The 16050-nt window shown below is 33.4% G+C and overlaps 1 protein-coding gene across 3 annotated transcripts in view; it reads right to left on the bottom strand.

Moving 5' to 3' along the window:
- Positions 1-15247, bottom strand: part of LOC137634281 (probable chitinase 10) — a 124451-nt gene extending 109204 nt beyond the window's left edge. For 2 of the 3 annotated variants that reach the window (XM_068366582.1, XM_068366583.1), the window contains exon 1: positions 15068-15247. The gene's annotated coding sequence lies outside the window, so the exon portion shown is untranslated. The remainder of the gene's footprint in view (positions 1-15067) is intronic. The other variant, XM_068366584.1, reaches the window with a different exon arrangement.
- Between the last annotated feature and the right edge of the window lie 803 nt (positions 15248-16050).

The following is a 16050-nucleotide window of genomic DNA, read 5'->3' as shown; positions in this document are numbered from 1 at the left end:
ATCCTTTTCTACCATCAGTCAAAGAATGCCTATGGCCCTTTGTCAGTCATAGAATGTCTTTGACCCTTTTCTACTGTCAGTCGTAAAATGTCATTGACCCCTTTCTACTGTCAGTCGTAGAATGTCTTTGATCCTTTTCTACTGTCAGTCATAGAAGTCTTTGACGGTCACGAAATGTCACATTGTTATATACAAGTGTCACCGATACATTTTAATTAGGTAGCATACGTCCTTTGTAAACTGAAGATAATACTGATGTAGTATTTCTTCTTTTCCTCACTTGCCCATTTTTCCCTGTTGGAGCCCTTGGGCTTATAGTATTTCTCTTTTCCAGTGAGGGTTATAGCTTAGCTTATAACACTTATAATGGTAGTATTACACATGGCAGTACGCAAGCTTTATAAACGCGCTCTTTGGCTGAAGTTTATAGGCAATAAAGTAAAAGAAAAAATGTCATGGTTTTGGCATTCGCAGTTGGTGTTTGTAACGACCTTGTTACTTCACAACATGTGAATGCTTGTGGTCACTGGCCTGGCAGATTTGCCTGGAAACTTCTGATGCCGGTCACAGAGTACGGACGAAGTGCGTTCGTCTACTCATGCGCAGATGTGCTTGTTGATGGGGGAAACTGAAGTTGCGAGTATTACTCCAGATAAAAGAAGGAATTTTGTTATTTAAAGTCATTATTTCATTGTGCTGGGTTCATCTATTGCACTATGCTATTGCAAATGCTTTTTTTTTTTGTTTATTTATGACATATTTGTTTTTGATGTTGTTAATAGTTTACATATGACATGTCTGTTTTGACGTTGTTACTTATTTTAGAATGATTTATTGTTAATTTGTTCTCTTCATTTAATTATTTCCTTATTTCCTTTCCTCACTGGGCTATTTTTCCCTGTTGGAGCCCCTGGGCTTATAGCATCTTGCTTTTCCAACTAGGGTTGTAGCTTGGATAGTAATAATAATAATAATACCGATGATTTCTTGCTTTATCTTTGTACCGGTAAGTGTGTGTGTATATTGAAACACGCACACATTATACATATATATTGTATGCTGTATGTATCCCTTTATGAGTGGGGACACCTTAAGGTGATGAAAGTGCTAGTGAAACGCCATGATCAGTAAGGCTGTCCTATTCAGGGATACCCATACTAGGTTGGTTTGCTGTGAGCAGTCAGATAAGTCTCCGACCATCACCAATTTGCACTGGCTACCGCGATGAAGAAAACTGGCCGAACCCGAGAAATGAATAAAGACATGTCTGAGGCCTTTGTTCTGCAGAGGGCTAGAAACGGCTGCTTTTATTGTTGTGTATAAGATATATATATATATATATATATGTGTATATATATATATATATATGTATGTATGTATATATATATATATATATATAAATATATATATATGTATATATATATATATATATATATAAATTGCACGTACGTTGGCAACCAAAGGTATGCGTATATGCAACTTGAACCCAGATCAAAATAGTCGTTAAATAAAGTCTACTTTATAATACACCTCGAGGCTTCTCTGTAGGCAGGTCACTGACCTTCGAAGCAACAGGTTCCACTCTTGGAAACTTGGTAACAGCAATGAAAGAATGTCTGGCCATGGCTTCAGGGCAGTTTTCTCCTTAAGGTAATTTCTAATCTTTGTTGCATGTTTAGATCGAGAATTAAATGCGTAGAGAAAGGATAAAGAGGGTGAGAGAATAATTGTTTATTTTAGGTTCCTTCTTTTCTCCTCAATCTGTCATAATGATTTGTTGTATTATTCATGACTAGTGTACACCACCTGTCAAAAATAATGACAGTTTTTAGATAAGCACACACAGATCAACCCTTTCCACCCCCTCTCACTTTCCTAACTACAACACTGCAGTTTTGGTTTTGAAGTTTACCTCTTTGGGTATCCCCTATTACCAGGGTATGATTATTGTCTCACCCCACTATCTCAAGACGATAGTTGTATCTGGCAATGTCGCTCAGCGTAACCGGAAAGAAATTTATATATATATATAATATATATATATATATATATATATATACTGTATATATATGTATATATATATATTATATATATACATATGTATGTATGTATATACATGTATATATACACACACACACACACACACACACACACATATATATATATATATATATATATATGAACAAATCCAGGCACTTGCCCTTTATTATGAAGGGGAGATAGTGTGTTTATAAATCATACAAACCAATTTGCATAGCATTTGGTATAGATATTCTCTTTCATTTTTCCTCGCCATGTAATTTTCCTAACGGTCTTAGACACTTGAATTGATGGAAGAGGTAAAACTACCGAGAGCTAGGCTGGGAGGTCGAGGAAGAAGGGGGGGGGGGAGATTACTAGTTGAGGAAAATGTAGTCACCCTTGGATTATCTTCTGGGGGGTGGGGGTGGATGAAGTTTTCTTATGTAATACGGAAAATGTGGATCAAACTAAACAACTCTTTGAGACGCCAACGGGAAAGAACATATTTAGAATAATAGTATAAATTGCAATTGTAAATACAGTATATGTTAGATAAAAAATTATTAATGTAGATATACTACGATGTATATTTGTCATGAATTGTAAGATTTTAAATATGTCTTTTCTAATTAATGATAAAAAAAATTATTTGGTAAGAATTAATATGCTTTCGCAAAAATACAGAATTTTCGTCATTGTTGGTTTTAGTAATTAGGTCATTGGAATTTTTTTTTCTTTTACAGAATGTGATTCAAGTTAGTAATTATTGTTGGAATCTTTATATAATTATCTTTTCAATATTATATCTTGTTTTCCAATGCTTTGCAAACTTATTGATACATCAATATTTTGCTTTTAATTTTTTTTCCATTCAAACGTCCTGAAAAATTGCACACTTAGTTAATTTAGAATTATTGAATAAAAACACACGAGATTCTATATTTCATATTGATGCATGTATTGAGATTTTGATCTCTCCTAAACTTTAAAAGATTTTCTTCTTTAGTAAACCTAATTCAATGTGTGCTCCAAGGCGCCAAGTATTGATTTTACAACTCTCTGTCATGGAACTAACCGGTTTAATTGGATACTGACTGACTTGCAATGCCTTATTTAGAAAATTACTGCATTCAGGCCACTCGGATGTCGAAAGGAGCTGGGCTTACTCTGTGACCTGTTTCGGGGCATTGGACGTGTTGCTATTTTGAAAATGCAGTAATAAGCATCAACGGCACAAAATAAATTATTCATTTTTTTTTTGCTTCTTCATAAGTTGGTTTTATTCTGGATTAAACTATAAGAAACCAGCTTGGGCTCTTGCTCGTAAATAAGCCCATAAATGATTTTATAGGCACCACGATTCTCTAAAACATTCGCTAGTTTAGTGTGTTTATCAGATTAAACTTGCTAAAAACTAGCACGGGCTCTTGCTATTAAATAAGCCCATAAATGATTTTATTGACACTACGATTCTCTAAAACATTCGCTAGCTTATTGTGTTTTTCTGATTAAACTTGCTAAAAACTAGCACGGGCTCTTGCTATTAAATAAGCCCATTAGAAATTTTATAGACACCACTATTCTCTAAAACATCCACTAGCTTTGTGTTATTTAAAATTAAGTTAGCTAAAAACCAGCACGGGCTCTTGCTATTAAATAAGGCCACGTAAAATTTTATAGACAATTCACGATTCTCTAAAGCATTCACTGGACCAGTTTCAGGGCAATGGACGTGTTGATATTTTGAAAATGGAATCCTTTCCTTCTCCAGTGTTATTTTAGATTAAGCTAGGTGTAAACAAGCATGGGCTCTTGCTCCTAAATAAGGCCATAAATAGTTTTATAGACAGGTCGACGATTCTCTAAAGCATTCTGGTGTTATTTTAGATTAAGCTAGCCAGAAACCAACACGGGCTCATGCTCTTAAATATGCCCTAAATATTTTATAGACCCATCTACTTTTCTTTAAAGCATCCACTGCTCCAAACTCGGTTTTGAACACGGGCTCTTGCCCCTAAACTATCTTATAGACCCCTTCACTATTCTTAAAGCATCCACTGTTCCAAACGCGTTTTTGAACACGGGATCTTGCTCTTAGATAAGCCTTAAACTATTTTATAGACCACTCCACTACTCTTTAAATCATCTACTGCTCCAAACGCGTTTTTGCAGGGCAAACCCCCCCCCCCCACCCACCCACCCACCCACCCACCCGCGACGCAACCTGTAAACGCTTGCCAGGAAGGGCGCAAGAATCCTTGAGCTCATCTTACGTTTCCCGCTATGTCTATACCGCAGATGCCATTGACATTGGTAACTCGAGTTACGCGAGAGAGAGGGAGGGAGAAACGGGTATTGAAGTTTCTGTTCTTGCTTTTAATTTTTTTTTCTTTTTTAAAGTGGGATTCTTCTTTTTTTATGTGTTGGGGCCATGACTCAGTTCTGTTTGGTTGGTGTTGGTGACTTGATTTATTTTTTTATGTTCAGTGCGTTTGGTTTGTGGTTATAATTGCAATGGGGAACATTCTTTTATGCAAATGGTTAAGAATTATTTTAGCTATTCAATTGGCTATTGTTCTTTATTGGTGTAATTCTAACTTTGAGTTTATAGAAATAATTTTAAGGATTATTTCGAATATCCAACTGGCTATTGATTTCTTTCGAATATCCAACTGGCTATTGATTTCTTTCGAATATCCAACTGGCTATTGATTTCTTTCGAATATCCAACTGGCTATTGATTTCTTTCGAATATCCAACTGGCTATTGATTTCTTTCGAATATCCAACTGGCTATTGATTTCTAATGGTGTAATTTACACCTTTTGAGTAGATTGAAATAAGTTAATAAAGATTATTTCGAATATCCATCTGGCTATTGATCATTATTGGTTTAATTCTAACCTTTTGAGTAGATAAGAATAACATTAAATAAAGATTATTCCGAATACCTAACTCACCATTGATCTTCATAGGTGTGATTTTATCTATTTCAGCTGATATAAATAATAATTAATAAAGATTATTTCGAAAATCCAACTGGCTATTGATCTTTAATGGTGTAATTCTAACCGTTTGAGTAGATAGAAATAATGATTACATTTTATGACATTGCAATTTGAGCGAAACATCAAAAAAATATCCGCAATAGTTTTTTTTTTCTTTGAATTAGATTTTTATATTGATACAAATGTTAATTATTGCCAGCTCATGGGATATAATTGAATGCGGTCGCATTATACAACAAAATAAAAACACCCAATGAAAAAAGATGAGACGTGGCATTGTAAAGGAAGGCTCCAGAGATTGGAAAAGAAATAAAAAAAAAAAAAAAAAAAGAAATTACCTCGTAAGTTTTCTTTTGTGGTCGAAGAGAATCTGTTACGAAGTTAAGTGTTTTTTTTTTCTTTTTTTTCGCGATGTTTTATATTCTCCGTGGGAGTTTTGCGGCTTCTCCTCCACCGTGGAATGCAGATAACGTCCACGAGGGAAGCGGGACGCAAATTAAGAACGAGATGCCGAGAATGACATACATTCTGTTTATAGTATACGCGACCCGTCAATATGATGGCTAAATATTTAGATGTGTACACGCATAGATTCAACCCTTCCCACCTCTCTCCTCGTTTTCTAAGTACAGTACGGCATTTTGGCAATTTGTGGGAGATTGTGGTTTTCGAGTGTACTTCTCGGGGTAACCCCCTCTTACCAGGGTATGGGTACTATCTCTCCCCTTTACTCGAGGGATGGGGAAAGACAGATTATTCATATATATATATATATATATATATATATATATATATATATATATATATATATATATATATATATATAAATATATATATATATATAAATATATATATATATATATATATATATATATATAAATATATATATATATATATATATATATATATATATATATATATATATATATATATATATATATATATATCCAGACACTTGCTTTTTATTATATAGGGGAGATAATTATATGAAAAAAAAATTACGGTGTACAGTTTGACAGGAATTCCTGGTACGCCTCGCTCTGAGGAAGTGTACCCTGTCACACACTAACTGGACGGGGAGTTACCACTTCTCTAAGGTAGATGTTGGGTTATTAGCCTGCACATGCAGTTAGGGTGTGACAGAGTGCGTATCCTCAAAGCTAGGTATGTCAGGAATTCATACGTCCAACTGTACCTGACACGCCGTCAATTATCAGCTTGCTGAGTTCATCCAGGTAGTTTGACAGGGTCATGTTTACTAACGAACAAACCCTTTATTATGTTGCTCCTTGATTGACACTAAATATGCAGTCTAATATCTATTGCATGCTTCTCGTTCAACACCTCTTGTCACTTTTCTTCCTTTTTTAATCAGCGTTTATGACTCATCGCATTTCTCCTTTTCTTCTGCTTTATATTCATGTTTCACGATTTTTTCTTAAATTATCTTCAACTGGTTTATTCGTATTTTTCGTTATTCGCAAAACTAATCAAACTGTCGTATTACATAGTCAAAAATATTTCCCATCTTTATTAGTCCTTTAAGAAAATTAATAGCAACTTATGCAAGATGCGTTTTCTTTCTTCATCGAAATCATTCGAATAGCCAAAATGTAAATTGTTCCCCAATAAATTAAAATTACGGAGCAATGTGTTATTAAAGTTATAATTAATATGTATTAAGTTTTTATTACACCCCTTCCCCTGTTTCCTAGGGGGTGGGGCATATGCACCAAATTCCAGAAATCAAATCATTTCTTGAAGGTAACGTCACTTAACAAATTGTAGAAAGCGGAGTTGGTGCGTACCTGGTCTGTTCACTACGATAAATTACTTGGAGAGAAACGATCTGTACCTTGTGTTGGATGGAACACTCATGACCAACATCCGGTCATCGGGAAATGCAATATAGAGAAGATTTTTCCTTGTTTAGTTTTGTGTATACTGATTTTTTTTTTGTCTAGATGAATAGATTTTTTTATGATTGTGTAAGTTTAATAAGGGTTTTATCTTTTTAAGGATATATATTTTTGTAGTTGTTCGCTAATTATGTACTAGTATAATAGTTTTCATCCGAAATTTGTTTAGTTTTATAGATCATAGAAATTCTTTAACGGTACAAAATGGATTTAATCGTATTATTAAAAACTTTATTAACGAAGTATATAAAAGCTCCTCTTAGAAATTTTGATTTAATTAAACTAACTTTTTCATTATTGTTTGAAAATGTATTTTGTTTAGTTTAACCGTAAAATTACAATATGAACTTAGGCTTATTCTTAACTATATTCTAATCCTTCCAATCGTGGAACCAGGTTAAGCAAGGTCTTGCGTCACCGTTTTGGTCAACATTTTCAATTCTATGGTAGCTTTTGCCTCTTTAGTATGTTGATAGTAATTACATATAAAGAAATTAATTTTCATCATGAAATATAGAATTTCGTTACATAAAAATTACGCTGAATAATGAGCCTCTTGTTAAAGTATATGCAAATAATTTGCCGTTGGTTTGAAGTAGTGTTTTATTATATGACTTGTACGCGACCTGTCAGAAATGATGGCTAGATATTTAAATATTCACACACCCAGATTCAACCCTTCCCGCCCCTTTCTCCTTAACTAGGTTTGGACAATTTGAGTGAGATTGTTGTTCTCACAGTGGGTGCCGCTCAGCGTGACAGGAAAAAATATGTATATGTGTATATATATATATATATATATATATATATATATATATATATATATATATATATATATATATATATATATATATATATGTGTGTGTGTGTGTGTGTGTGTTTGTGTGTTTGTATGTATAAATATGTGTGTTTTATATATACTGCGTATATATATTTATATATATATATATATATATATATATATATATATATATATATATATATATATGTATATATATATATATATATATATATATATATATATATATATATATATATATATATATATACACTTGCTCATTATTATATAAGAGATTTATTTTGCTCAAAGTTCTCGTAATATCTCAAAGTGCATTGCTAATTATTTTTGCAATTCTAATGGTGATATCTTTTGACCTATTCTTCCTGAGTCAAACAAGCGAGTCAAGAAAGGACTCGGTTTCCTGTGGATATTTCCACACCCTCTCCTGTCTTACTCGCGTGTCGAACACTCCTTCGCATCCGGTGGGGTCGTCTCTCACACCTCTGTGGGACCCTTTTTATCTTAAATTCCAAGATTCAACTTCTCTTAATGATGCCTTTGAACCCAGGCAAGGTTGATTATCCCGAATTCCTTCATGACCTTTTTGGGGGATTCGCTTTGTCCTTGCTTTGGAGCGCTGCCATTACGCGCGCCTTCTGGTTTTGCTTCCCTTTGGAGGTTAACTTGTAATCTCGTTTGACTTCCTGTTTTGAGAGAGAGAGAGAGAGAGAGAGAGAGAGAGAGAGAGAGAGAGAGAGAGAGAGAGAGAGAGAGAGAGAGAGAGAGAGAGTGTGTAATCGTTTGGAGTGGCTTGCTTTATATAGTTATCTTTCACAAGTGTACGCGATCCGTCAAAAATGAAGGCTGAATATTTAGATATACGCAACATAGCACCTTCTCTCACTAGGGTGTGACTACTCCCTCTCTAAGGTTCTCTAGGAATGGGGAGAGATCAGCGTGACCGGAGTATATATATATATATATATATATATATATATATATATATATATATATATATATATATATATATATATATATATATATATATACACACACATATATATATGTATATATACAGTATATATATATACATATGTATATATATATATATATATATATATATATATATATATATATATATATATATATATATATATATATATATATATATAGATGCTTTTTGTCCAAATAACAACACTTTCTAGACAAGAAATCATCACTTGTGTCGAGTCATAATCTTCTAAAAGAATACTAGAATTTAGTTCCTAGCAAATAATAGCAAACAATAAATTTGCTATTAAGCAAGTAGGACATCAGATTTATACTTTTAGAATTCTAAACAGTTTCCTTCGATATAAATATTTTTAGATAAATAATAAAAATTGCAATTTTACAATAGAGGATATGTAAGATAGAAAAATTATTCATATAAATATACTATGATATGTAATATAAATTGTAATTGTAAACGTGTATTTTCAAATCCGAGATAAAAATAAAATAGTGATATCATTGAGATAAAACCAAACAATCAATTATTACATGAATTATACAGCTCAATTAATGATGTATTAGTTAATCCATGCTTTTGAATGTTATAAGAAGAACGAGTATCGCCCACAAGGGGTACGAGCCTAAGAAAAATCCAACTTGAATGATTGTCTCCCAGTGGGCGACTGGGACAACATAACTCTAAATCGGGTGAGGCAGTGACAGAATGTGGGCGACACATGCAGACACCCCTGGGGGAGATGGGGGCCGGGGTGGGGTGGGGGAGATTGGTATAGGGTGTAGGCAGTCTTTGCAGTAAAGAGCAATGCGAAGTTAAGAGAAAAAGGAATATAGATAAGGGGTTAATTCAGTTTTGCCTATTATTCACTGCCACTGTCTGTTGAAGGTCACTGACTTCAGGGTATTTTTTTTTTATTATTTGCCAATACCAAAACTTTAGCTGTATTTTGAAGCTTCAAGTAACTGATTTCTCGGCTGGCAGGTTTCTGTTTTAAATGTTAATCAGCTACAATTGGAATTTAGTTTTTATAGAGTGAATTTAGTTCTAAAGTGAATGTAGTTCTTATAAAGGGAATTTACTTTTTATAAAGTGAATTTACTTCTTATAAAGTGAATTTAGTTCTTCTATAGTGAATGTAGTTCGTCTAAAGTGAATTAAGTTCTTCTAAAGTGTATGTAGTTCTTATAAAGTGAATTTACTTCTTATAAAGTGAATTTAGTTCTTCTAAAGTGTATGTAGTTCTTATGAAGTGAATTTAGTTCTTATAAAGTGAATTAAGTTCTTCTATAGTGAATGTAGTTCTTATGAAGTGAATGTAGTTCTTCAAAAGTGAATTTAGTTCTTCAAAAGTGAATTTAGTTCTTCTATAGTGAATATAGTTCTTATTAAGTGAATTTAGTTCTTCTATAGTGAATGTAGTTCTTATAAAGTGAATGTAGTTCTTCAAAAGTGAATGTAGTTCTTATTAAGTGAATATAGTTCTTCTATAGTGAATATAGTTCTTCTATAGTGAATTTAGTTCTTATAAAGTGAATGTAGTTCTTCTAAAGTGAATTTAATTCTTATTAAGTGATAGTTTGTTAATATCATGAACAACGGCGTATAAGCAGTAGTTAATACATGTAGGTCCGACAGTGAGGTCATTGACCCCAGAGACGCCAACAAATTTTACTATGTAGTTGTTCAGTTTAGATATGAGGAATTCTTAAGATGATATTTACTATATTGCATGGCCAGTTCCCAGAATAAATGAAACCATAAAAAATACATAATTAATTAAAGGAAAAAATAACTAATTCGTCTTATAAGCTTAAATTTACTTCCATCCATGATGCTTCATTATGTGACCATTAATAAATGATAATGTTAATAATGATATGTAAACGAGAGGAAAATGTAACGTTTACCCACTAACTATTATGTTAATTCCTCATGAAAAAAAGAATTCATATAGTCTGTAAATTTTATGTTCGTGTTCGACGTTTTATAAACTTAAATATCAAACGTACCAATCTCTGGAAAAGAATTATAGACAGTCTTGGGCGGGGAGCATCTCCAAGCTAATGGACATGCCGGCTGTCGTTGGAAAAGCCAGAGTGAGAGAGATCTTATGTAAACAAACCCGGCGTTCACAAAGAGACTTCAACGCCCCATCGTTAATCAAAGGAATGAGCTTCTACCGATATTTCTTGTTTGACTTCTAAGCGATCCATGACAGGTGTTCATTCACCCTCTTTTTTTTTTTTTTTTTTTTTTTTTTTCTGACGAGTCATTAGACACTTAAGTAATTCTCAAGGTTACGTTTTTTTTTTTTAATCAGGTTAATGGAGTTTAGTATCATTTCTTTTATTACGATTTTACATAGATTTGCTTATTAATGCCTATGGAATTCAGGTAAAAACTATAATAAGACCAGTAGCGATTGATAAGGAGGTGGGCTCAGCTACTCGGTTCCATTATGTTCTAATTAAGGAGATATCGCTTATCTTGGCCATGTTATTTTCTTGGCAACTGGTTCAGTCATGTTTCTTAATTTTCCTGATTGATTTACAAAATTCATTATTGTATTGATTCTTTTGGTACATAGAATTAATTTGTTTATATTTCCTTGTTCGGAAAATAGTGTTTCGCTAATAAATTCCGTTTTGGATTATGATTCTTTTGGTACATATAATTAAATTTTATTTATGTTTTTTTGTTCTTAAAACTGCTTTTCTCTAATAAGCTTTATATCTTTAGTGAGTTTAACTGTGACAAACCTTTCGAATTTTAGTTTATTAATTTAACTGTTTAGCCTGCTGAGAATATCTTACCTAAGACTTAGGAATCGTCATCTAAAATATTTTGAAATTATTATAGCGTAAAAATGTCATCCTTACTCTTGTGAGCCAAACCATATATTTATGGAAGTAGTTTGTACATAGGAGAAATAACATATCACTATATTAGAACTCGTTTTCGGTTGTGTCGTCAAAATTAAACTTTTTTAGTAAGATTGGTTTTAATTTTATTATTTTTATATATTATATTGGTTGCTCTATTTGTTCTTGAATTCAAAAACATTCATAAGAAAAGAAAGTTTTTTTTTTTTTTTACTGAATTCAAAGAATTATGAAAGGGAAGTCTGGATTGAGTAACAATGTATTTTGATATACAGACTATCCACTGATCTCTCTCTCTCTCTCTCTCTCTCTCTCTCTCTCTCTCTCTCTCTCTCTCTCTCTCTCTCTCTCTCTCTCTCTCTCTCTCTCTCTCTCCTTTTTTTTTGCTAAGGCCAACCAAAGGTGCTTCTGCCTGTTTTGTTATCTATCCCAAACCCATTAAAGAAGAAAAAGAGATAGGGTTCAGTTATAAGGAGTAGCTCAAGTTACAAAAGGGGCGAAACCAATTAAGTCGTTTCTATCATCTTCTACAAGAATTTCTCAAGAAACCATAAAGATGAGCTCTTATTGTCAAGTAATACGCACACACACACACAACACACACACATATATATAATTTATATATATATATATATATATATATATATATATATATATATATATATATATATATATATATATATATATATCTTTGTATGTATGTTCATATCATGTGAGCTTAAAAATTGTGAAATTTTATATATTTCTAATTTATTTTTATAGAAACATTTAGTTTAAAAAAAAATAACATTATTATTTCTATTTTGAGGACTATTTTCTTGAAGTCTGATTCTAGAAACGATATATATTTTGCCTGTACCTCAAAGTTCGGCAAAATGTGGATAGTTGAACCTGATACAATCACAGATCTTTATATAGAGAAGATTGCAAGTAGTCTTTCCAGAACCTCCTTCCAGTCAGACGAGGTTCAGTATCTCGGACACTTCATTTCCTCAAAGGTTTTCGTTCTAATGAAAACATTCTGTTATATAATCCGGAAGTTCTAAAAAATTAAAATTCTCTACTAAATTAATAAAAAACTAAATATTTAACATACAATAACAAAATTCTTGATATATATGGAAAACTAAAATTCTCAATTATGAAAGACGACGGAACTTTTTTTTTCGATCAATCGAAACAATCTGGAAGATTGTCGACAAAAACCTGACCAGGAGTCGAGATGTCGTTCATGGTTCAATAGACCGAACTACTCCGTTTACGTATTAAAGTTGCCCCTGAACTTGAGAAGGCTTTTGTCACTAGTTAACGTTTCGTGTCACAAATATTCGTTTCTTGTGATACGAAGAATGTGTATATGTTAGTGATATAATCTAATTGAATGAACGTAAGGATAACAATGTGTGAAATATGTTATAAATGTTATATTTAACGTCTCAATATCCTTGTATGTAGATGTCTCTCTCTCTCTCTCTCTCTCTCTCTCTCTCTCTCTCTCTCTCTCATTTGAATCAGCACTGTGCAAGTTTACCTTGAATGGATTATCGAAAATTGTATGCCTGTCTACCTTTTTTAAGACTATTGCTAATTTACGAATGTAGAATGTTACCTTCGAAAACATGAAACTAAAATATATGTTCAGGAATACCTGTAGGTATTTAAGTAACGTAGAGTTTTACTCTAAACCCCCACAGGCAGTTTCTATTCATACCAGCAAAAATATCTCACTAACCTCTTAAATCATTCACCCTTTTTCAAGAAATCTCTAAGCCTATTTTTACCCTTGAATATATATCACCTGCCACAAGAATGCTAACGTCAAATAAGGCTTATGTAAAAGGTACGAAATTAATTTGAACGTGATTCTAGTATCCTATTAAAGCTATAGATCTGTAGGATATGTGAAAGGATAAGCTATAAATCTCTAGGATATGTGAAAGGATATAATGATGCTTAAAGCAATTTGTTTATCTTAGGGCTATGTTTATTGCTTACGGTTGTCCTTGGAAATCGATTTGAGACCGAGCCGTGTCATGGAGGCTATGAGCGAAGAGTGAGCGAATGTCACTTTGTATTTATTCAGAATTTACCGGTTTCTATAGAATTTTCCAGAGCCTCGAGAATTTTCCAGAGCCTCGAGAATTTTCCAGAGCCTCGAGAGTTTTCCAAAGGCTCCAGAATTTTCCAGAGCCTCGAAAATTTTCCAGATCCTCCAGAATTTTCCAAAGGCTCCAGAATTTCCCGGATCCTCCTGAATTCTCTGGAGCTTCCGGAAGTTTCCGGACTTTCCAGAATTCTCCAGATTCTCCAGAATTCTCCAGAATTTACCGGATTCTCCATTACCTTGACCTTGTAAAAGATCTGTTTAGATGTCATCATCTAATCTCTCTTGCCACTTTATATCAGTGATAATTTCTTTATTACTCTTTTATTGCATTGGTTTGATTTTACTGTCTTTTGTGATGATTGTATTTCCTCAGTTTTGTTAATATAAATCCTACTGAATACTCTTTACTGTTTTTATCTGTAAACGTTCGGGAGTTCTAAACGTCCCAAGGGTTAAAACGTTCTGCAGCAGGAAAGGTCATGCCGCAAGTACACCAACCCGTGAGTTGAAATGCATTAATCATATTTTTTAAAATCTAATTATATTATTCCATAATATTTTCGTAATTTAATTTCATTTTTTATATCTTTGTAATGTGATTTTTATTCAGTTCGTAGGCACATGTAACTAACGATAAATAGAGCATAAAACTGTTATATTTAGTTTGAATGGGAAATACGTAATAAATCTCACTATTGTGTTGTAATTATCTTATCGCTTATATAAAGAATTTATTTAATGCTATGAATCATGAATAGGGCTAACAAACTAATACATAACAGACCGGAAAGAGACGAAATAAAATGGGATATAGTTTTCCGGTGTTTCCTCGCTGATAACGATATCTGGAGTTCGTTTAACAGGTTTTTATGCGATTTTGCATATAAAATGATTAATTTTATGACGTTAGCTAACGTAACATGATCTATCTTCCCAGTCCATAAAATTGGGACTTTTTTGTGCTATTAGGTCGTTAGTTTATAGTATTGTTGTTTATTTGTTTTGTTTATTGCTGCAATTTCATTCACAAAAAAAAAAAAATTTGAATGGAGGGAAATTTTATCAAATATTTGACTTTGCAACGATTAGTTATTCCTATTGAATTAATTTTTAATGGGATATTTCATGTAGGCTATTCCTCTTTGTGCATGTATTAATAATTGTGATTGTATTTAGAAATATAAATAAAAAATTACACCTGAAAAATAGACATAGAAATACATCATACCAGAAAAAAAAAGTTATAAATCTAAAAAGGAGAAATCAATGATGTCTCCTTATACTTCTATAACAAGTAGAACATCACCACCGACTTCAAAACCCTCTCTTGTACTAACCTGAGGCACCTCTTATGATCTAGGGATTCGCAGGGAGTCCCAACTATCGGACAGGAGGACGCTTATAGCTCGCTCACTCAACAGCATAGAGCAACAGCACTTTTAGCTGTTGCTGTCTCGGTGGCCTTGAGCGTGCTGCAGGAGAGACACGCGGACGCCAACTGACCCTCGTCGACGAGAAAGGATCCTACCTTACCTCTGCTACTCGGGACTGACTCTCTCTCTCTCTCTCTCTCTCTCTCTCTCTCTCTCTCTCTCTCTCTCTCTCTCTCTCCCTTCCTAGATCCTGCCCCTCTCGGGTCTCCCTCCCCGAACCTAGCCCATTATCTCCCGACCTCAATTACAATTCTTTATTATTTTCAAGTTTTCAGAAAAACCCTTTTTATTTTGTCAAGGTTAAAATAAAATCGGACATAGTTTCTTTATTCTACAAAGGAATTATTTAGATTCTGGTTTTATATTGCAAAGGGATTATTTAGATTCTAGGCACCTTAAGGAAACCGATTCGATTTCCGCCAGCCAATCAGAACGCAGATGCTGGGAAGTTACGAAAGATCCCAATTATTAGATATTCTTTTTTTGGGGGAAATAACTCCTGGAGACTTCAACGCCTCGTTAGTATAAGAAACAACCTCGATAATAAAGTGTCCGTAAGAGTAAATTCAAGGCCTCTGCATTGCTAACAGGCTTAAGTCATTGGGGATGGACGGGGTCATTTACCTAAGCGGGAGTCTTCTCTCTCTCTCTCTCTCTCTCTCTCTCTCTCTCTCTCTCTCTCTCTCTCTCTCTCTCCACACACACACACACACACACACACACACATGATAGCGTTCATGCCGTGTCATATACGAAACTATCCCTTAGTTACATATACTTGTATCCATTCGGGGTCATTGAACATGTCTTGGGACGCCGGGGAAACTTGTTTCTATGGTTTTGATTGATAGGAGAAGATGTGGGGGGTGGGGTTGGGGGTGTCATGA

This window comes from Palaemon carinicauda, chromosome 44 (assembly GCF_036898095.1).
Source record: "Palaemon carinicauda isolate YSFRI2023 chromosome 44, ASM3689809v2, whole genome shotgun sequence".
Taxonomy (NCBI): domain Eukaryota; kingdom Metazoa; phylum Arthropoda; class Malacostraca; order Decapoda; family Palaemonidae; genus Palaemon; species Palaemon carinicauda.
This window is presented reverse-complemented; position numbering and strand designations above follow the sequence as displayed.